This window comes from Amblyomma americanum, chromosome 6 (assembly GCF_052857255.1).
Source record: "Amblyomma americanum isolate KBUSLIRL-KWMA chromosome 6, ASM5285725v1, whole genome shotgun sequence".
Lineage (NCBI taxonomy): Eukaryota > Metazoa > Arthropoda > Arachnida > Ixodida > Ixodidae > Amblyomma > Amblyomma americanum.
In genome coordinates this window covers 193,015,161-193,038,909 of record NC_135502.1, presented here as the reverse complement: position 1 = coordinate 193,038,909, position 23,749 = coordinate 193,015,161, and positions in this window count along the sequence as shown.

Below are 23,749 nucleotides of genomic sequence, written 5' to 3'. Positions count from 1 at the left end.
TGCGTCGAAGCAGTGTGGTGACATAAGTCAAATGCGGTAGTCAGCACACTAAGATCCCAGAGCGATACGGCTCCTACTGTAATAACAGGAGTAGACTTTTCATTTAGGCCAGCTGCGTATGCGGTGCTGCCCTGCTGCCAGTGGGTCCTTCAAGACCGTGCACGCTGGCTTTTGTAGGCAGATCTACTGATGACGGCTCTTGGAATGGAGATGCGTCGAAGCAGTGTGGTATCATAAGAAGCGGTGGTCAGGACACTTGAAGATCCCTTAGCGATACAGCACCTACTGTAATAACAGTAGATTTTCTCTTAAGCCAGCTGCGTATGCGGTTCTGTCCTTCTGCCAGTGGGTCCTTCAAGGCCGTGCACGCAGGCTTTTGTAGGCAGATCTACTGATGACAGCTCTTGGGGTGGAGATGCGTCGAAACAGTGTGGTATCATAACCCAGTTGCGGTAGTCAGCAAACATGAAGATCCCGGAGCGATATGGCTCCTACTGTAATAACAGGAATAGGTGTTCTTTTAGGCCAGCTGTTCATGCGGTGCTGGCCTGCTGCCAGTGTGTCCTTCGACACCGTGCATGCTGGCTTTTATAGGCAGATCCACTGAACAGATCTTGGGGTCGAGATGCGTGGAATCAGTGTGGTATCATAACCCAGATGCGGTAGTCAGCACACTTGAAGATCCCGGAGCGATGTGGCTCCTACTGTAATAACAGGAATGGGTGTTCTTTTAGGCCAGCTGTTCATGCGGTGCTGTCCTGCTGCCAGTGTGTCCTTCGAGACCGTGCATGCTGGCTTTTATAGGCAGATCCACGGAACAGATCTTGGGGTGGAGATGCGCCGAAACAGTGTGGTATCATAACAGATATGCGGTGGTCAGCACACTTGAAGATCCCTTAGCGATACAACACCTACTGTAATAACAGTAGATTTTCTCTTAAGCCAGCTGCGTATGCGGTTCTGTCCTTCTGCCAGTGGGTCCTTCAAGGCCGTGCACGCAGGCTTTTGTAGGCAGATCTACTGATGACAGCTCTTGGGGTGGAGATGCGTCGAAACAGTGTGGTATCATAACCCAGTTGCGGTAGTCAGCAAACATGAAGATCCCGGAGCGATATGGCTCCTACTGTAATAACAGGAATAGGTGTTCTTTTAGGCCAGCTGTTCATGCGGTGCTGGCCTGCTGCCAGTGTGTCCTTCGACACCGTGCATGCTGGCTTTTATAGGCAGATCCACTGAACAGATCTTGGGGTCGAGATGCGTGGAATCAGTGTGGTATCATAACCCAGATGCGGTAGTCAGCACACTTGAAGATCCCGGAGCGATGTGGCTCCTACTGTAATAACAGGAATGGGTGTTCTTTTAGGCCAGCTGTTCATGCGGTGCTGTCCTGCTGCCAGTGTGTCCTTCGACACCGCGCACGCTCGCTTTTGTAGGCAGATCTACTGATAACAGCTCTTGGGGTAGAGATGCGTCGAAGTATTTTGGTATCATAACCCAGATGCGGTAGCCAGCACCCTTCAAGATGCCGGAGCGATACGGCTCCTACTGTAATAACAGGAGTAGATTTTCTTTTAGGCCCGCTGCTTATGCGGAGCTGCCCTGCTGCCAGTGGGTCCTTCGAGACCGTGCACGCTGACTTTTATATGCAGATCTGCTGATGACAGCTCTTGGGGTGGAGATGCGTCGAAGCAGTGTGGTGTCATAAGTCAAATGCGGTAGTCAGCACACTAAGATCCCAGAGCGATACGGCTCCTACTGTAATACCAGGAGTAGACTTTTCTTTTAGGCCAGCTGCGTATGCGGTGCTGCCCTGCTGCCAGTGGGTCCTTCGAGACCGTGCACGCTGGCTTTTGTAGGCAGATCTACTGATGACGGCTCTTGGAGTGGAGATGCGTCGAAGCAGTGTGGTATCATAAGATGCGGTGGTCAGGACACTTGAAGATCCCTTAGCGATACAGCACCTACTGTGATAACAGTAGATTTTCTCTCAAGCCAGCTGCGTATGCGGTGCTGTCCTTCTGCCAGTGGGTCCTTCGAGGCCGTGCACGCAGGCTTTTGTAGGCAGATCTACTGATGACAGCTCTTGGGGTAGAGATGCGTCGAAACAGTGTGGTATCATAACCCAGTTGCGGTAGCCAGCACCATTGGTGATGCCGGAGCGATACGGTTCCTACTGTAATAACAGGAGTAGATTTTCTTTTAGGCCAGCTGCTTATGCGGAGCTGCCCTGCGGCCAGTGTGTCCTTCGAGACCGTGCATGCTGGCTTTTATAGGCAGACCCACGGAACAGATCTCGGGGTGGAGATGCGCCGAAGCAGTGCGGTCTCATAACCCCGATGCCGTAGTCAGCACACTTGAAGATCCCGGAGCGATACGGCTCCTACTGTAATAACAATAGATGATATTTTTAGGCCAGCTACATATGCCGTGCTTCCCTGTTGCCAGTTGGTTCTTCGTGACCGTGCACGCTGGCTTTTGTGGGCAGATCTACTGATTACCGCTCTTGGGGTGGAGATGCGTCGAAGCAGTGTGTTATCATAACCCAGATGCGGTAGTCTGCAGTCTTGAAGATCCCGGAGCGATATTGCTCCTATGTAATTACAGGATATCTTTTAGGCCAGCTGATCATGTGGTGCTGCCTTGCTGCAAGTGTGTCCTTCGAGACAGTGCACGCTGGCTTTTATAGGCAGATCCACTGAACAGATCTTGGGGTCAAGATGAGTCGAATCAGTGTGGTATCATAGCCCAGATGCGGTAGTCAGACACTTGAAGATCCCTGAGCGATATGGCTCCTACTGTAATAACAGGAATAGGTGTTCTTTTAGGCCAGCTTCGTATGCGGTGCTGTCCTGCTGCCAGTGTATCCTTCGAGACCGTGAACGCTGGCTTTTGTAGGCAGATACACTGATGACAGCTCTTGTGGTGGAGATGCGTCGAAGCAGTGGGGTATCATAACCCAGATGCGGTAGTCAGCACACTTGAAGATCCCGGAGCGATACGGCTCCTACTGTAATAACAGGTGTAGCTTTTCTTTGAGTCCCGCTGCTTATGTGGAGCTCCCCTGCTGCCAGTGGGTCTTTCGAGACCGTGCACGCTGGCTTTTGTATGCAGATCTGCTGATGACAGCTCTTGGGGTGGAGATGCGTCGAAGCAGTGAGGTGACATAACTCAAATGCGGTAGTCAGCACACTTTAATATCCCAGAACGATGCGGCTCCTATTTTAATACCAGGAGTAGATTTTCTTTTAGGCTAGCTGCTTATGCGGAGCTGCCCTGCTCCCAGTGTGTCCTTCGAGAGCGTGCATGCTGGCTTTTATAGGCAGATCAACCGAACAGACCTTGGGGGTGAGATGCGCCGAAGCAGTGCGCTCTGATAACTCCGATGCCGTAGTCAGCACACTTGAAGATCCCGGAGCGATACGACTCCTGCTGTCATAACAGGAGATGATTTTTTTAGGCCAGCTGCATATGCCGTGCTGCCCTGTTGCCAGTTGGTTGTTCGTGACCGTGCACGCTGGCTTTTGTGGGCAGATCTACTGATTACCGCTCTTGGGGTGGAGATGCGTCGAAGCAGTGTGTTATCATAACCCAGATGCGGTAGTCCTGCAGTCTTGAAGATCTCGGAGCGATATTGCTCCTATGTAATTACAGGATATCTTTTAGGCCAGCTGATCATGTGGTGCTGCCTTGCTGCAAGTGTGTCCTTCGAGACCGGGCACGCTGGGTTTCATAGGCAGATCCACTGAACAGATCTTGGGGTCGAGATGAGTCGAATCAGTGTGGTATCATAACCCAGGTGCGGTAGTCAGCAAACTTGAAGATCCCGGAGCGATATGACTCCTACTGTAATAACAGGAATAGGTGTTCTTTTAGGCCAGCTGTTCATGCGGTGCTGTCCTGCTGCCAGTGTGTCCTTCGACACCGTGCATGCTGGCTTTTATAGGCAGATCCACTGAACAGATCTTGGGGACGAGATGCGTGGAATCAGTGTGGTATCATAACCCAGGTGCGGTAGTCAGCAAACTTGAAGATCCCGGAGCGATATGACTCCTACTGTAATAACAGGAATAGGTGTTCTTTTAGGCCAGCTGTTCATGCGGTGCTGTCCTGCTGCCAGTGTGTCCTTCGACACCGTGCATGCTGGCTTTTATAGGCAGATCCACTGAACAGATCTTGGGGACGAGATGCGTGGAATCAGTGTGGTATCATAACCCAGGTGCGGTAGTCAGCAAACTTGAAGATCCCGGAGCGATGTGGCTCCTACTGTAATAACAGGAATAGGTGTTCTTTTAGGCCAGCTGTTCATGCGGTGCTGTCTTGCTGCCAGTGTGTCCTTCGACACCGCGCACGCTCGCTTTTGTAGGCAGATCTACTGAAAACAGCTCTTGGGGTGGATATGCGTCGAAGCATTTTGGTATCATAACCCAGATGCGGTAGCCAGCACCCTTGAAGATGCCGGAGCGATGCGGCTCCTACTGTAATAACAGGAGTAGATTTTCTTTTAGGCCCGCTGCTTATGCGGAGCTGCCCTGCTGCCAGTGGGTCCTTCGAGACCGTGCACGCTGGCTTTTGTAGGCAGATCTACTGATGACGGCTCTTGGAAAGGAGATGCGTCGAAGCAGTGTGGTATCATAAGAAGCGGTGGTCAGGACACTTGAAGATCCCTTAGCGATACAGCACCTACTGTAATAACAGTAGATTTTCTCTTAAGCCAGCTGCGTATGCGGTTCTGTCCTGCCAGTGGGTCCTTCGAGGCCGTGCACGCAGGCTTTTGTAGGCAGATCTACTGATGACAGCTCTTGGGGTGGAGATGCGTCGAAACAGTGTGGTATCATAACCCAGTTGCGGTAGCCAGCACACTTGAAGATCCTAGAGCGAGATGGCTCCTACTGTAATAACAGGAGTAGATTTTCTTTTAGGCCAGCTGCTTATGCGGAGCTGCCCTGCTGCCAGTGTGCCCTTCGAGACCGTGCATGCTGGCTTTTATAGGCAGATCCACGGAACAGATCTTGGGGTGGTGTTGCGCCGAAGCAGTGTGGTATCATAACAGATATGCGGTGCTCAGCACACTTGAAGATCCCTTAGCGATACAACACCTACTGTAATAACAGTAGATTTCCTCTTAATCCAGCTGCGTATGCGGTGCTGTACTGCCAGTGGGTCCTTCGAGGCCGTGCACGCAGGCTTTTGTAGGCAGATCTACTGATGACAGCTCTTGGGGTGGAGATGCGTCGAAACAGTGTGGTATCATAACCCAGTTGCGGTAGCCAGCACACTTGATGATGCCGGAGCGATACGGCTCCTACTGTAATAACCTGTAATAACAGGAGTAGATTTTCTTTTAGGCCAGCTGCTTATGCGGAGCTGCCCTGCTGCCAATGTGTCCTTCGAGACCGTGCATGCTGGCTTTTATAGGCAGATCCACCGAACAGATCTCGGGGTGGAGATGCGCCGAAGCAGTGCGGTCTCATAACCCCGATGCCGTAGTCAGCACACTTGAAGATCCCGGTGCGATACGGCTCCTACTGTAATAACAATAGATGATATTTTTTAGGCCAGCTGCATATGCCGTGCTTCCCTGTTGCCAGTTGGTTCTTCGTGACCGTGCACGCTGGCTTTTGTGGGCAGATCTACTGATTACCGCTCTTGGGGTGGAGATGCGTCGAAGCAGTGTGGTATCATAAGATGCGGTGGTTAGGACACTTGAAGTTCCCTTAGCGATACAGCACCTACTGTGATAACAGTAGATTTTCTCTTAAGCCAGCTGCGTACGCGGTGCTGTCCTTCTGCCAGTGGGTCCTTCGAGGCCGTGCACGCAGGCTTTTGTAGGCAGATCTACTGATGACAGCTCTTGGGGTGGAGATGCGTCGAAACAGTGTGGTATCATAACCCAGTTCCGGTAGCCAGCACCCTTGGTGATGCCGGAGCGATACGGCTCCTACTGTAATAACCTGTTATAACAGGAGTAGATTTTCTTTTAGGCCAGCTGCTTATGCGGAGCTGCCCTGCTGCCAGTGTGTCCTTCGAGACCGTGCATGCTGGCTTTTATATGCAGATCCACGGAACAGATCTCGGGGTGGAGATGCGCCGAAGCAGTGCGGTCTCATAACCCCGATGCCGTAGTCAGCACACTTGAAGATCCCGGAGCGATACGGCTCCTACTGTAATAACAATAGATGATATTTTATATGCCAGCTGCATATGCCGTGCTTCCCTGTTGCCAGTTGGTTCTTCGTGACCGTGCACGCTGGCTTTTGTGGGCAGATCTACTGATTACCGCTCTTGGGGTGGAGATGCGTCGAAGCAGTGTATTATCATAACCCAGATGCGGTAGTCCTGCAGTCTTGAAGATCCCGGAGCGATATTGCTCCTATGTAATTACAGGATATCTTTTAGGCCAGCTGATCATGTGGTGCTGCCTTGATGCAAGTGTGTCCTTCGAGACCGTGCACGCTGGGTTTCATAGGCAGATCCACTGAACAGATCTTGGGGTCGAGATGAGTCGAATCAGTGTGGTATCATAACCCAGGTGCGGTAGTCAGCAAACTTGAAGATCCCGGAGCGATATGACTCCTACTGTAATAACAGGAATAGGTGTTCTTTTAGGCCAGCTGTTCATGCGGTGCTGTCCTGCTGCCAGTGTGTCCTTCGACACCGTGCATGCTGGCTTTTATAGGCAGATCCACTGAACAGATCTTGGGGTCGAGATGCGTGGAATCAGTGTGGTATCATAACCCAGATGCGGTAGTCAGCACACTTGAAGATCCCGGAGCGATGTGGCTCCTACTGTAATAACAGGAATAGGTGTTCTTTTAGGCCAGCTGTTCATGCGGTGCTGTCCTGCAGCCAGTGTGTCCTTCGACACCGCGCACGCTCGCTTTTGCAGGCAGATCTACTGAAAACAGCTCTTGGGGTGTATATGCGTCGAAGCATTTTGGTATCATAACCCAGATGCGGTAGCCAGCACCCTTGAAGATGCCGGAGCGATGCGGCTCCTACTGTAATAACAGGAGTAGATTTTCTTTTAGGCCCGCTGCTTATGCGGAGCTGCCCTGCTGCCAGTGGGTCCTTCGAGACCGTGCACGCTGACTTTTATATGCAGATCTGCTGATGACAGCTCTTGGGGTGGAGATGCGTCGAAGCAGTGTGGTGTCATAAGTCAAATGCGGTAGTCAGCACACTAAGATCCCAGAGCGATACGGCTCCTACTGTAATAACAGTAGATTTTCTCTTAAGCCAGCTGCGTATGCGGTTCTGTCCTTCTGCCAGTGGGTCCTTCGAGACCGTGCACGCTGGCTTTTGTAGGCAGATCTACCGATGACGGCTCTTGGAATGGAGATGCGTCGAAGCAGTGTGGTATCATAAGAAGCGGTGGTCAGGACACTTGAAGATCCCTTAGCGATACAGCACCTACTGTATTAACAGTAGATTTTCTCTTAAGCTATCTGCGTATGCGGTTCTGTCCTTCTGCCAGTGGGTCCTTCGAGGCCGTGCACGCAGGCTTTTGTAGGCAGATCTACTGATGACAGCTCTTGGGGTGGAGATGCGTCGAAACAGTGTGGTATCATAACCCAGTTGCGGTAGCCAGCACACTTGAAGATCCTAGAGCGAGATGGCTCCTACTGTAATACCAGGAGTAGATTTTTTTTTTAGGCCAGCTGCTTATGCGGAGCTGCCCTGCTGCCAGTGTGCCCTTCGAGACCGTGCATGCTGGCTTTTATAGGCAGATCCACGGAACAGATCTTGGGGTGGAGATGCGCCGAAGCAGTGTGGTATCATAACAGATATGCGGTGGTCAGCACACTTGAAGATCCCTTAGCGATACAACACCTACTGTAATAACAGTAGATTTCCTCTTAATCCAGCTGCGTATGCGGTGCTGTCCTGCCAGTGGGTCCTTCGAGGCCGTGCTCGCAGGCTTTTGTAGGCAGATCTACTGATGACAGCTCTTGGGGTGGAGATGCGTCGAAACAGTGTGGTATCATAACCCAGTTGCGGTAGCCAGCACACTTGATGATGCCGGAGCGATACGGCTCCGACTGTAATACCAGGAGTAGATTTTCTTTTAGGCCAGCTGATCATGGGGTGCTGCCTTGCTGCAAGTGTGTCCTTCGAGACCGTGCACGCTGGGTTTCATAGGCAGATCCACTGAACAGATCTTGGGGTCGAGATGAGTCGAATCAGTGCGGTCTCATAACTCCGATGCCGTAGACAGCACACTTGAAGATACCGGAGCGATATGGCTCCTATGTAATAACAGGATATCTTTTAGGTCAGCTGATGATGCGGTGCTGCCTTGCTGCAAGTGTGTCCTTCGAGAGCGTGCACGCTGGGTTTTATAGGCAGATCCACTGAACAGATCTTGGGGTCGAGATGAGTCGAATCATTGTGGTATCGTAACCCAGATGCGGTAGTCAGCAAACTTGAAGATCCCGGAGCGATATGGCTCCTACTGTAATAACAGGAATAGGTGTTCTTTTACGCCAGCTGTTCATGCGGTGCTGTCCTGCTGCCAGTGTGTCCTTCGACACCGTGCACGCTCGCTTTTGTAGGCAGATCTGCTGATAACAGCTCTTGGGGTGGAGATGCGTCGAAGCATTTTGGTATCATAACCCAGATGCGGTAGCCAGCACCCTTGAAGATGCCGGAGCGATACGGCTCCTACTGTAATAACAGGAGTAGATTTTCTTTTAGGCCCGCTGCTTATGCGGAGCTGCCCTGCTGCCAGTGGGTCCTTCGAGACCGTGCACGCTGGCTTTTATAGGCAGATCCACTGAACAGATCTTGGGGTCGAGATGCGTGGAATCAGTGTGGTATCATAGCCCAGATGCGGTAGTCAGCACACTTGAAGATCCCGGAGCGATATGGCTCCTACAGTAATAACAGGAATAGGTGTTCTTTTAGGCCAGCTGTTCATGCGGTGCTGTCCTGCTGCCAGTGTGTCTTTCGACACCGTGCACGCTCGCTTTTATAGGCAGATCCACTGAACAGATCTTGGGGTCGAGATGCGTGGAATCAGTGTGATATCATAACCCAGATGCGGTAGTCAGCACACTTGAAGATCCCGGAGCGATGTGGCTCCTACTGTAATAACAGGAATAGGTGTTCTTTTAGGCCAGCTGTTCATGCGGTGCTGTCCTGCTGCCACTGTGTGTCCTTCGACACCGCGCACGCTCGCTTTTGTAGGCAGATCTACTGAAAACAGCTCTTGGGGTGGATATGCGTCGAAGCATTTTGGTATCATAATCCAGATGCGGTAGCCAGCACCCTTGAAGATGCCGGAGCGATGCGGCTCCTACTGTAATAACAGAAGTAGATTTTCTTTTAGGCCCGCTGCTTATGCGGAGCTGCCCTGCTGCCAGTGGGTCCTTCGAGACCGTGCACGCTGGCTTTTGTAGGCAGATCTACTGATGACGGCTCTTGGAATGGAGATCCGTCGAAGCAGTGTGGTATCATAAGAAGCGGTGGTCAGGACACTTGAAGATCCCTTAGCGATACAGCACCTACTGTAATAACAGTAGATTTTCTCTTAAGCCAGCTGCGTATGCGGTTCTGTCCTTCTGCCAGTGGGTCCTTCGAGGCCGTGCACGCAGGCTTTTGTTGGCAGATCTACTGATGACAACTTTTGGGGTGGAGATGCGTCGAAACAGTGTGGTATCATAACCCAGTTGCGGTAGCCAGCACACTTGAAGATCCTAGAGCGAGATGGCTCCTACTGTAATAACAGGAGTAGATTTTCTTTTAGGCCCGCTGCTTATGCGGAGCTGCCCTGCTGCCAGTGGGTCCTTCGAGACCGTGCACGCTGGCTTTTATAAGCAGATCCACTGAACAGATCTTGGGGTTGAGATGCATGGAATCAGTGTGGTATCATAACCCAGATGCGGTAGTCAGCACACTTGAAGATCCCGGAGCGATATGGCTCCTACAGTAATAACAGGAATAGGTCTTCTTTTAGGCCAGCTGTTCATGCGGTGCTGTCCTGCTGCCAGTGTGTCTTTCGACACCGTGCACGCTCGCTTTTTTAGGCAGATCTACTGATAACAGCTCTTGGGGTGGAGATGCGTCGAAGCATTTTGGTATCATAACCCAGATGCGGTAGCCAGCACCCTTGAAGATGCCGGAGCGATACGGCTCCTACTGTAATAACAGGAGTAGATTTTCTTTTAGGCCCGCTGCTTATGCGGAGCTGCCCTGCTGCCAGTGGGTCCTTCGAGACCGTGCACGCTGACTTTTATATGCAGATCTGCTGATGACAGCTCTTGGGGTGGAGATGCGTCGAAGCAGTGTGGTGTCATAAGTCAAATGCGGTAGTCAGCACACTAAGATCCCAGAGCGATACGGCTCCTACTCTAATAACAGGAGTAGACTTTTCTTTTAGGCCAGCTGCGTATGCGGTGCTGCCCTGCTGCCAGTGGGTCCTTCGAGACCGTGCACGCTGGCTTTTGTAGGCAGATCTACCGATGACGGCTCTTGGAATGGAGATGCGTCGAAGCAGTGTGGTATCATAAGAAGCGGTGGTCAGGACACTTGAAGATCCCTTAGCGATACAACACCTACTGTAATAACAGTAGATTTCCTCTTAATCCAGCTGCGTATGCGGTGCTGTCCTGCCAGTGGGTCCTTCGAGGCCGTGCACGCAGGCTTTTGTAGGCAGATCTACTGATGACAGCTCTTGGGGTGGAGATGCGTCGAAACAGTGTGGTATCATAACCCAGTTGCGGTAGCCAGCACACTTGATGATGCCGGAGCGATACGGCTCCGACTGTAATAACAGGAGTAGATTTTCTTTTAGGCCAGCTGATCATGGGGTGCTGCCTTGCTGCAAGTGTGTCTTTCGAGACCGTTCACGCTGGGTTTCATAGGCAGATCCACTGAACAGATCTTGGGGTCGAGATGAGTCGAATAAGTGTGGTCTCATAACTCCGATGCCGTAGACAGCACACTTGAAGATACCGGAGTGATATGGCTCCTATGTAATAACAGGATATCTTTTAGGCCAGCTGATGATCCGGTGCTGCCTTGCTGCAAGTGTGTCCTTCGAGAGCGTGCACGCTGGGTTTTATAGCAGATCCACTGAACAGATCTTGGGGTCGAGATGAGTCGAATCATTGTGGTATCGTAACCCAGATGCGGTAGTCAGCAAACTTGAAGATCCCGGAGCGATATGGCTCCTACTGTAATAACAGGAATAAGTGTTCTTTTACGCCAGCTGTTCGCGCGGTGCTGTCCTGCTGCCAGTGTGTCCTTCGACCCCGTGCACGCTCGCTTTTGTAGGCAGATCTGCTGATAACAGCTCTTGGGGTGGAGATGCGTCGAAGCATTTTGGTATCATAACCCAGATGCGGTAGCCAGCACCCTTGAAGATGCCGGAGCGATACGGCTCCTACTGTAATAACAGGAGTAGATTTTCTTTTAGGCCCGCTGCTTATGCGGAGCTGCCCTGCTGCCAGTGGGTCCTTCGAGACCGTGCACGCTGGCTTTTATAGGCAGATCCACTGAACAAATCTTGGGGTCGAGATGCGTGGAATCAGTGTGGTATCATAGCCCAGATGCGGTAGTCAGCACACTTGAAGATCCCGGAGCGATATGGCTCCTACAGTAATAACAGGAATAGGTGTTCTTTTAGGCCAGCTGTTCATGCGGTGCTGTCCTGCTGCCAGTGTGTCTTTCGACACCGTGCACGCTCGCTTTTGTAGGCAGATCTACTGATAACAGCTCTTGGGGTGGAGATGCGTCGAAGCATTTTGGTATCATAACCCAGATGCGGTAGCCAGCACCCTTGAAGGTGCCGGAGCGATACGTCTCCTACTGTAATAACAGGAGTAGATTTTCTTTTAGGCCCGCTGCTTATGCGGAGCTGCCCTGCTGCCAGTGGGTCCTTCGAGACCGTGCATGCTGACTTTTATATGCAGATCAGCTGATGACAGCTCTTGGGGTGGAGATGCGTCGAAGCAGTGTGGTGTCATAAGTCAAATGCGGTAGTCAGCACACTAAGATCCCAGAGCGATACGGCTCCTACTCTAATAACAGGAGTAGACTTTTCTTTTAGGCCAGCTGCGTATGCGGTGCTGCCCTGCTGCCAGTGGGTCCTTCGAGACCGTGCACGCTGGCTTTTGTAGGCAGATCTACTGATGACGGCTCTTGGAGTGGAGATTCGTCGAAGCAGTGTGGTATCATAAGATGCGGTGGTCAGGACACTTGAAGATCCCTTAGCGATACAGCACCTACTGTGATAACAGTATATTTTCTCTTAAGCCAGCTGCGTATGCGGTGCTGTCCTTCTGCCAGTGGGTCCTTCGAGGCCGTGCACGCAGGCTTTTGTAGGCAGATCTACTGATGACAGCTCTTGGGGTGGAGATGCGTCGAAACAGTGTTGTATTGCCACCTAGTGTTGCCAGGTGGCGCAAGCTGTCCGCGAAGACGATGAGGTTGCGATGGTGCTATCGTGGATCGGCCGCCATTACCCTCTCCTCTTGCCGACTCCAGCTGTTGAAGCGTCTCTCCGTGAGAACTCCGTGACAATTTGGTGGAGGTGCGGGGTACGAGTATCCCATGCAAGAAACCCCTCCAGGGAGCCGTGCCGCCAGCCCTGCGCCGATTGACACCCCGGTACACCGCTTCAGCCGGAGGCTGCAGGGACTTTCACCGGAGCTTGGACCACTCGCGACAGTCATGATGCCAGCCACCGGTATTCTCACGCAAGCTGCCGGTGCTACACCTGCCCACTATACCTTGCAGACCCCGCGGGTTCCCAAGGCCTTCCACGGGGACCTTTTCGAAGACGTGGAGGACTGGTTCCTTCACTTCGAGCGTGTGGCTGCTTATAACCAGTGGGACGACGCCGCGAAACTAAGAAACGTCTACTTTAGCCTAGAGGATGGCGCCCGCACGTGGTTTGAGAACCGTGAGGAAGTTCTAACTTCCTGGCGAGAGTTTTGCCGTCGCCTGCTGGAGGCCTACACCAGCGCGGATCGCCGCGAAAGAGCGGAGCGGGCAATCCAGTCCCGCGTCCAGCTACCGAACGAAAGCGTACAAATGTACGTCGAGGACATGACGCGGCTCTTCAGGAGAGCTGATCCTGCCATGCCTGAAGAGAAGAAACTTCGGCACTTAATGAGAGGCGTCAAAGAGCAGCTGTTCGCAGGCCTCGTGCGCAGCCCACCATCTACAGTTGCTGCATTTCTTTCGGAAGCCACAACGATGGAGAAGGTCCTGCAACAGCGTTGCGCCAGTTACGACCGGCCCGTGCATGCTGCTGCAGTCACATCATCGTTTGCCACCATCGGACAGCATCCTGATGATTTGCGGGAACTTATTCGCACAATCGTGCGTGAGGAGCTTCACAAATTTGGTAGCCAGTCGCAGCCTGCGCTCGGTTCCATCTCCGCTCTTGTACGAGAGGAGGTGCAACAGGCGTTCCGGGGCCCTGTTCCTGTGGTCGACGTACCACCTCTGCCTGGGGACTACCACCGTCCGACGTACGCCGAAGTTGCAAGGCGTCCGGCTCCCGCTTCGCCGCCACCAATTCACGCCACGCCTCAAGCCCCGCGGCCCTCTGTGCAACCGGTGCAGTACTTCGAGGATCGTCGAGCACCCCTCCGAAAGGCCGACGTTTGGCGTACACCTAACCGACGACCGCTCTGTTTTCACTGCGGAGAGCCAGGTCATCTTTATCGAAATTGTTATTACCGACGCATCGGCATCCAAGGCTTCCGCACCGACTCACCGAGACCCCGTCAAGGTGAACGACCCCCTGAAATTGAAGAATTCCTTGCGGACCAGCGCAATCCATCCCGAGCGCAGCGGCAGTCGCGCTCACACTCACCGAGGCGCTCTTCCCCGACACCTCCCGGCTTCTCGCGAGCGGCACCGGGCCGATCGCCAAGTCCTCGTCGGGAAAACTGAAACCCGCGACCTTCGGGGGCGAGGTCGCTGGGGGGCGCTGTGCTGAAGACCTCCCGTCGTCGCCGCTACAATCCGACAAAAACCCGCCGACGCCATCACCAGAGTTAAAAAACCGCGTTTCTTTAGAAATACCCGTTCTTATCGATGGTCGCAGAGTAAGCGCATTAGTTGATACCGGGGCCGATTATTCGATCTTAAGTGGACAACTGGCGACCATTCTGAAAAAAGTGATTACCCCTTGGCCTGGCGCGCACCTTCGAACTGCCGGCGGTCATCTGGTTACGCCCAAGGGTATGTGCACTGCTCGCGTTCAGATCAGCAAGTCCACGTTCGTCGTCAGCTGCATCGTCCTGGGCGAGTGTTCTCGGGACCTAATCCTCGGCATCGACTTTCTGCGGGAGTATGGAGCAATTATCGATCTGCGCAACCGAATCGTCATGTTTTCCACAGAGCAAGCCGCCGAACTCGACAACTCCTGCCAACGCAGTGCCGCACTTCGCGTTTTCGCCGACAGCGTCACACTTCCGCCCCGTAGCAGTGTTTTGATTGAAGTCGCCTGTGCTGAGTTGCACGACGCTGAAGCAGTCGCCGAGGCTAATCATTCGCTCCTCCTGACTCAAGGCATCTGCGCCGCTCGAAGCTTACTAACAATTCGCGCTGGCCGGTCTGCGATCCTTGTTACAAATTTTTCTCCAGAGCACCGGCACCTTTTCTCTGGAACTGCGATCGCTACCGCTGAAGCGGTTGTGGATGTTCCGGTCTGCTTTGCGTTCGCGGCAGCGGCCCCTGACGACCAATCATCGCGCGCCACTGACGACCAATCTGTTCCGAATGTCGACATCAACTGCAACCTCCCCGAAGGAAAGCGCCTGGCCTTAGAGCACTTGCTATTGGAGTATAAACAGTGTTTCGCTTCTTCATCGAAAGTTCGTCAAACGCCCCTAACGCAACACCGGATCATTACGTATGACGACGCTCGCCCTATCCGCCAGCAGCCTTATCGTGTTTCCGCCAAAGAACGGGAAGTAATCCAAAAGCAAGTTCAGGAGATGATTGACGACGGTGTAGTTCAACCTTCCCAAAGCCCGTGGTCTTCGCCTGTTGTCCTTGTTAAAAAGAAGGATGAAACACTTCGATTCTGCGTGGACTACCGTAAATTAAACAATGTGACTAAAAAGGACGTCTACCCGTTGCCCCGCATTGATGACTCCCTGGACAGATTACGGCGTGCTAAGTACTTTTCATCCATTGACCTGAAGAGCGGTTATTGGCAAATTGAAGTGGACGAACGGGACCGCGAAAAAACTGCCTTCGTTACACCAGATGGCCTCTATGAATTCAAAGTGCTGCCTTTTGGCTTGTGCTCTGCGCCAGCGACGTTTCAACGGATGATGGACACTGTCCTCACCGGCCTCAAGTGGCAAAGTTGTCTTGTATACCTGGACGACGTTGTCGTTTTTTCAGAAACTTTTGAACAGCATCTCGTGCGCCTGCGAACTGTCCTCAGAGCCCTCCATTCCGCTGACCTTACGCTGAAGCCCCAGAAGTGCCACTTCGGTTACACAGAGCTCAGGTTCCTCGGTCACGTTGTGAGCGCCGACGGAGTTCGACCCGACCCCGACAAGACAGCCGCCGTCGCCAATTTTCTTACTCCGACTGACAAGAAAGCTGTCCAGCGTTTTCTGGGTTTTCTGGGTCTCTGTGCATATTACCGCCGGTTTATTGCGGACTTCGCAAAGATTGCAGAGCCGTTGACGCGCCTCACCAGGAGCAACACCTCCTTCGTTTGGACAATAGACCAAGAGACGGCTTTCTCTTCGCTCCGCCAACGCCTTCAGACATCTCCCGTTCTTGCACACTTCGACGAAGAGGCCGACACCGAGATCCACACCGACGCCAGCAATATCGGTCTTGGAGCTGTCCTTGTCCAACACCAAGAGGGCATTGAGAGAGTTATAGCCTATGCTAGCCGTACTCTCTCCCGCGCCGAACGCAATTACTCTACGTCAGAGAAGGAATGCCTTGCTGTCGTATGGGCCACCATGAAATTTCGCCCTTACCTTTACGGCCGCGCATTCAAAGTCGTAACCGACCACCACTGCCTATGCTGGCTGGCTAATTTGCGAGACCCGTCTGGACGATTGGCCCGCTGGAGTTTACGGCTCCAAGAATTCGACATTACCATCGTATATAAGTCGGGCCGTAAACACGAAGACGCCGACACGCTGTCGCGTGCACCACTCGACTCTTCCGGTCCCGAAATCGACGACGACAGCGGTTTCCTCGGTATACTTAATGCATCGGACATAATAGCCCGGCAGCGGGCTGACACGGACCTCCGACCGCTGATTGACAACCTTGAAGGTCACGCCATGCCTCTACCACGACACTTCGCTCGACGTCTCGGCTCTTTCTGTTTGCGCGAAGGTATCTTATACAAGAAGAACTCGAGAGGCCAAGAAAGAGCTTACCTTCTGGTACTGCCGGCCGATCTTCGCGCCGACATTTTATTGGCATGCCACGATGAGCCCACTTCAGGCCATCTCGGTTTTTCCCGGACGCTCGCCAGGATACGCAACATGTACTACTGGCCCGGACTCTCGGACGATGTCCAAAGGTACGTAAAAAGCTGCCGTGAATACCAGCGCCGGAAGACGCCACCGCTTAAGCCGGCGGGTTTTCTCAAGCCCGTTACTACACCCCGCTCTCCGTTCGATCAAATAGGAATGGACCTTCTCGGTCCTTTTCCGTTGTCACTCTCAGGAAACAAGTGGATCATAGTCGCTACTGACTATTTGACTCGCTACGCCGAGACCAAGGCGATACCCTGTGCCACAGCTTCAGAGGTCGCCGACTTTTTCATGCAAAACATCGTCTTGCGGCACGGAGCCCCTTCGTGCGTTATTACCGACAGAGGCACAGCGTTTACAGCGCAGCTAATCGACCATATATTTACGTTGAGCTGCACTAGCCATCGCAAGACCACAGCTTATCATCCGCAGAGCAATGGGCTAACCGAACGCTTAAACAAGACCATTGCGGACATGCTGTCAATGTACGTAGACGTTCAGCACAAAACTTGGGATGAGGTGCTACCGTACGTCACATTTGCGTACAACACGGCCCTCCAGGAGACTACACGCTTTACTCCCTTTCGTCTTGTATATGGACGTGAAGTCCAGAGCATGCTTGACGCGATGCTACCATGCCTCGATGACGACCAACTCGCACCCGATGTTCATGAAATTGCCCAACGCGCTGAAGAAGCCCGTCAGCTTGCCCGCGTACACATCGGCCAGCAGCAGGGCACTGATGCGCGCCGTTACAACCTTCGACACCGACAGGTCGACTACAATCCCGGTGAACAAGTTTGGGTGTGGACACCTGTCCGCCGCCAGGGCTTGTCCGAGAAACTACTCTGCCGGTACTTTGGCCCCTATAAAGTGCTACGGCGTATCAGTGATGTTACCTATGAAGTGGTTCCCGACGGTGCCGCGCAACCGAGACGTCGACAGCCCAACAGCTCTGACATTGTGCACGTTGTGCGGCTTAAGCCGTACTATGCCCGATAACGGCTTAGCGGCCCTCCGTTGTGACTCTGTGTGTGCTCCGTTTTCCTCGAACCTTAGCGCGCCTACGCTGCTGGCGGCCCCACTGCGATGCCCTTCTTTTTCGGAGGGGGGAATAATGCCACCTAGTGTTGCCAGGTAGCGCAAGCTGTCCGCGAAGACGATGAGGTTGCGATGGTGCTATCGTGGATCGGCCGCCATTACCCTCTCCTCTTGCCGACTCCAGCTGTTGAAGCGTCTCTCCGTGAGAACTCCGTGACAGTATCATAACCCAGTTGCGGTAGCCAGCACCCTTGGTGATGCCGGAGCGATACGGCTCCTACTGTAATAACCTGTACTAACAGGAGTAGATTTTCTTTTAGGCCAGCTGCTTATGCGGAGCTGCCCTGCTGCCAGTGTGTCCTTCGAGACCGTGCATGCTTGCTTTTATAGGCAGATCCACGGAACAGATCTCGGGGTGGAGATGCGCCGAAGCAGTGCGGTCTCATAACCCCGATGCCGTAGTCAGCACACTTGAAGATCCCGGAGCGATACGGCTCCTACTGTAATAACAATAGATGATATTTTTTAGTCCAGCTGCATATGCCGTGCTTCCCTGTTGCCAGTTGGTTCTTCGTGACCGTGCACGCTGGCTTTTGTGGGCAGATCTACTGATTACCGCTCTTGGGGTGGAGATGCGTCGAAGCAGTGTGTTATCATAACCCAGATGCGGTAGTCCTGCAGTCTTGAAGATCCCGGAGCGATATTGCTCCTATGTAATTACAGGATATCTTTTAGGCCAGCTGATCATGTGGTGCTGCCTTGCTGCAAGTGTGTCCTTCGAGACCGTGCACGCTGGGTTTCATAGGCAGATCCACTGAACAGATCTTGGGGTCGAGATGAGTCGAATCAGTGTGGTATCATAACCCAGATGCGGTAGTCAGCACACTTGAAGATCCCGGAGCGATGTGGCTCCTACTGTAATAACAGTAGATTTCCTCTTAATCCAGCTGCGTATGCGGTGCTGTCCTGCCAGTGGGTCCTTCGAAGCCGTGCACGCAGGCTTTTGTAGGCAGATCTACTGATGACAGCTTTTGGGGTGGAGATGCGTCGAAACAGTGTGGTATCATAACCCAGTTGCGGTAGCCAGCACACTTGATGATGCCGGAGCGATACGGCTCCTATTGTAATAACCTGTAATAACAGGAGTAGATTTTCTTTTAGGCCAGCTGTTTATGCGGAGCTGCCCTGCTGCCAGTGTGTCCTTCGAGACCGTGCATGCTGGCTTTTATAGGCAGATCCACGGAACAGATCTCGGGGTGGAGATGCGCCGAAGCAGTGCGGTCTCATAACCCCGATGCCGTAGTCAGCACACTTGAAGATCCCGGTGCGATACGGCTCCTACTGTAATAACAATAGATGATATTTTTTAGGCCAGCTGCATATGCCGTGCTTCCCTGTTGCCAGTTGGTTCTTCGTGACCGTGCACGCTGGCTTTTGTGGGCAGATCTACTGATTACCGCTCTTGGGGTGGAGATGCGTCGAAGCAGTGTGGAATCATAAGATGCGGTGGTCAGGACACTTGAAGATCCCTTAGTGATACAGCACCTATTGTGATAACAGTAGATTTTCTCTTAAGCCAGCTGCGTATGCGGTGCTGTCCTTCTGCCAGTGGGTCCTTCGAGGCCGTGCACGCAGGCTTTTGTAGGCAGATCTACTGATGACAGCTCTTGGGGTGGAGATGCGTCGAAACAGTGTGGTATCATAACCCAGTTGCGGTAGCCAGCACCCTTGGTGATGCCGGAGCGATACGGCTCCTACTGTAAGAACCTGTAATAACAGGAGTAGATTTTCTTTTAGGCCAGCTGCTTATGCGGAGCTGCCCTGCTGCCAATGTGTCCTTCGAGACCGTGCATGCTGGCTTTTATAGGCAGATCCACGGAACAGATCTCGGGGTGGAGATGCGCCGAAGCAGTGCGGTCTCATAACCCCGATGCCGTAGTCAGCACACTTGAAGATCCCGGAGCGATACGGCTCCTACTGTAATAACAATATATGATATTTTTTAGGCCAGCTGCATATGCCGTGCTTCCCTGTTGCCAGTTGGTTCTTCGTGACCGTGCACGCTGGCTTTTGTGGGCAGATCTACTGATTACCGCTCTTGGGGTGGAGATGCGTCGAAGCAGTGTGTTATCCTAACCCAGATGCGGTAGTCCTGCAGTCTTGAAGATCCCGGAGCGATATTGCTCCAATGTAATTACAGGATATCTTTTAGGCCAGCTGATCATGTGGTGCTGCCTTGCTGCAAGTGTGTCCTTCGAGACCGTGCCCGCTGGGTTTCATAGGCAGATCCACTGAACAGATCTTGGGGTCGAGATGAATCGAATCAGTGTGGTATCATAACCCAGGTGCAGTAGTCAGCAAACTTGAAGATCCCGGAGCGATATGGCTCCTACTGTAATAACAGGAATAGGTGTTCTTTTAGGCCAGCTGTTCATGCGGTGCTGTCCTGCTGCCAGTGTGTCCTTCGACACCGTGCATGCTGGCTTTTATAGGCAGATCCACTGAACAGATCTTGGGGTCGATATGCGTGGAATCAGTGTGGTATCATAACCCAGATGCGGTAGTCAGCACACTTGAAGATCCCGGAGCGATGTGGCTCCTACTGTAATAACAGGAATAGGTGTTCTTTTAGGCCAGCTGTTCATGCGGTGCTGTCCTGCAGCCAGTGTGTCCTTCGACACCGCGCACGCTCGCTTTTGCAGGCAGATCTACTGAAAACAGCTCTTGGGGTGGATATGCGTCGAAGCATTTTGGTATCATAACCCAGATGCGGTAGCCAGCACCCTTGAAGATGCCGGAGCGATGCGGCTCCTACTGTAATAACAGGAGTAGATTTTCTTTTAGGCCCGCTGCTTATGCGGAGCTGCCCTGCTGCCAGTGGGTCCTTCGAGACCGTGCACGCTGACTTTTGTAGGCAGATCTACTGATGACGGCTCTTGGAGTGGAGATGCGTCGAAGCAGTGTGGTATCATAAGATGCGGTGGTCAGGACACTTGAAGATCCCTTAGCGATACAGCACCTACTGTGATAACAGTAGATTTTCTCTTAAGCCAGCTGCGTATGCGGTGCTGTCCTTCTGCCAGTGGGTCCTTCGAGGCCGTGCACGCAGGCTCTTTTAGGCAGATCTACTGATGACAGCTCTTGGGGTGGAGATGCGTCGAAACAGTGTGGTATCATAACCCAGTTGCGGTAGCCAGCACCCTTGGTGATGCCGGAGCGATACGGCTCCTACTGTAATAACCTGTAATAACAGGAGTAGATTTTCTTTTTGGCCAGCTGCTTATGCGGAGCTGCCCTGCTGCCGGTGTGTCCTTCGAGACCGTGCATGCTGGCTTTTATATGCAGATCCACGGAACAGATCTCGGGGCGGAGAAGCGCCGAAGCAGTGCGGTCTCATAACCCCGATGCCGTAGTCAGCACACTTGAAGATCCCGGAGCGATACGGCTCCTACTGTAATAACAATAGATGATATTTTTTAGGCCAGCACCTATGCCGTGCTTCCCTGTTGCCAGTTGGTTCTTCGTGACCGTGCACGCTGGCTTTTGTGGGCAGATCTACTGATTACAGCTCTTGGGGTGGAGATGCGTCGAAGCAGTGTGTTATCTTAACCCAGATGCGGTAGTCCTGCAGTCTTGAAGATCCCGGAGCGATATTGCTCCTATGTAATTACAGGATATCTTTTAGGCCAGCTGATCATGTGGTGCTGCCTTGCTGCCAGTGTGTCCTTCGACACCGTGCATGCTGGCTTTTATAGGCAGATCCACTGAACAGATCTTGGGGTCGAGATGCGTGGAATCAGTGTGGTATCATAACCCAGATGCGGTAGTCAGCACACTTGAAGATCCCGGAGCGATGTGGCTCCTACTGTAATATCAGGAATAGGTGTTCTTTTAGGCCAGCTGTTCATGCGGTGCTGTCCTGCTGCCAGTGTGTCCTTCGACACCGCGCACGCTCGCTTTTGTAGGCAGATCTACTGAAAACAGCTCTTGGGGTGGATATTCGTCGAAGCATTTTTGTATCATAACCCAGATGCGGTAGCCAGCACCCTTGAAGATGCCGGAGCGATGCGGCTCCTACTGTAATAACAGGAGGAGATTTTCTTTTAGGCCCGCTGCTTATGCGGAGCTGCCCTGCTGCCAGTGGGTCCTTCGAGACCGTGCACGCTGGCTTTTGTAGGCAGATCTACCGATGACGGCTCTTGGAATGGAGATGCGTCGAAGCAGTGTGGTATCATAAGAAGCGGTGGTCAGGACACTTGAAGATCCCTTAGCGATACAGCACCTACTGTAATAACAGTAGATTTTCTCTTAAGCCAGCTGCGTATGCGGTTCTGTCCTTCTGCCAGTGGGTCCTTCGAGGCCGTGCACGCAGGCTTTTGTAGGCAGATCTACTGATGACAGCTCTTGGGGTGGAGATGCGTCGAAACAGTGTGGTATCATAACCCAGTTGCGGTAGCCAGCACACTTGAAGATCCTAGAGCGAGATGGCTCCTACTGTAATAACAGGAGTAGATTTTCTTTTAGGCCAGCTGCTTATGCGGAGCTGCCCTGCTGCCAGTGTGCCCTTCGAGACCATGCATGCTGGCTTTTATAGGCAGATCCACGGAACAGATCTTGGGGTGGAGATGCGCCGAAGCAGTGTGGTATCATAACAGATATGCGGTGGTCAGCACACTTGAAGATCCCTTAGCGATACAACACCTACTGTAATAACAGTAGATTTCCTCTTAATCCAGCTGCGTATGCGGTGCTGTCCTGCCAGTGGGTCCTTCGAGGCCGTGCACGCAGGCTTTTGTAGGCAGATCTACTGATGACAGCTCTTGGGGTGGAGATGCGTCGAAACAGTGTGGTATCATAACCCAGTTGCGGTAGCCAGCACACTTGATGATGCCGGAGCGATACGGCTGCGACTGTAATAACAGGAGTAGATTTTCTTTTAGGCCAGCTGATCATGGGGTGCTGCCTTGCTGCAAGTGTGTCCTTCGAGTCCGTGCACGCTGGGTTTCATAGGCAGATCCACTGAACAGATCTTGGGGTCGAGATGAGTCGAATCAGTGCGGTCTCATACCTGCGATGCCGTAGACAGCACACTTGAAGATACCGGAGCGATATGGCTCCTATGTAATAACAGGATATCTTTTAGGTCAGCTGATGATGCGGTGCTGCCTTGCTGCAAGTGTGTCCTTCGAGAGCGTGCACGCTGGGTTTTATAGGCAGATCCATCCACTGAACAGATCTTGGGGTCGAGATGAGTCGAATCATTGTGGTATCGTAACCCAGATGCGGTAGTCAGCAAACTTGAAGATCCCGGAGCGATATGGCTCCTACTGTAATAACAGGAATAGGTGTTCTTTTACGCCAGCTGTTCATGCGGTGCTGTCCTGCTGCCAGTGTGTCCTTCGACACCGTGCACGCTCGCTTTTGTAGGCAGATCTGCTGATAACAGCTCTTGGGGTGGAGATGCGTCGAAGCATTTTGGTATCATAACCCAGATGCGGTAGCCAGCACCCTTGAAGATGCCGGAGCGATCCGGCTCCTACTGTAATAACAGGAGTAGATTTTCTTTTAGGCCCGCTGCTTATGCGGAGCTGCCCTGCTGCCAGTGGGTCCTTCGAGACCGTGCACGCTGGCTTTTATAGGCAGATCCACTGAACAGATCTTGGGGTCGAGATGCGAGGAATCAGTGTGGTATCATAGCCCAGATGCGGTAGTCAGCACACTTGAAGATCCCGGAGCGATATGGCTCCTACAGTAATAACAGGAATAGGTGTTCTTTTAGGCCAGCTGTTCATGTGGTGCTGTCCTGCTGCCAGTGTGTCTTTCGACACCGTGCACGCTCGCTTTTGTAGGCAGATCTACTGATAACAGCTCTTGGGGTTGAGATGCGTCGAAGCATTTTGGTATCATAACCCAGATGCGGTAGCCAGCACCCTTGAAGATGCCGGAGCGATACGGCTCCTACTGTAATAACAGGAGTAGATTTTCTTTTAGGCCCGCTGCTTATGCGGAGCTGCCCTGCTGCCAGTGGGTCCTTGGAGACCGTGCACGCTGACTTTTATATGCAGATCTGCTGATGACAGCTCTTGGGGTGGAGATGCGTCGAAGCAGTGTGGTGTCATAAGTCAAATGCGGTAGTCAGCACACTAAGATCCCAGAGCGATACGGCTCCTACTCTAATAACAGGAGTAGACTTTTCTTTTAGGCCAGCTGCGTATGCGGTGCTGCCCTGCTGC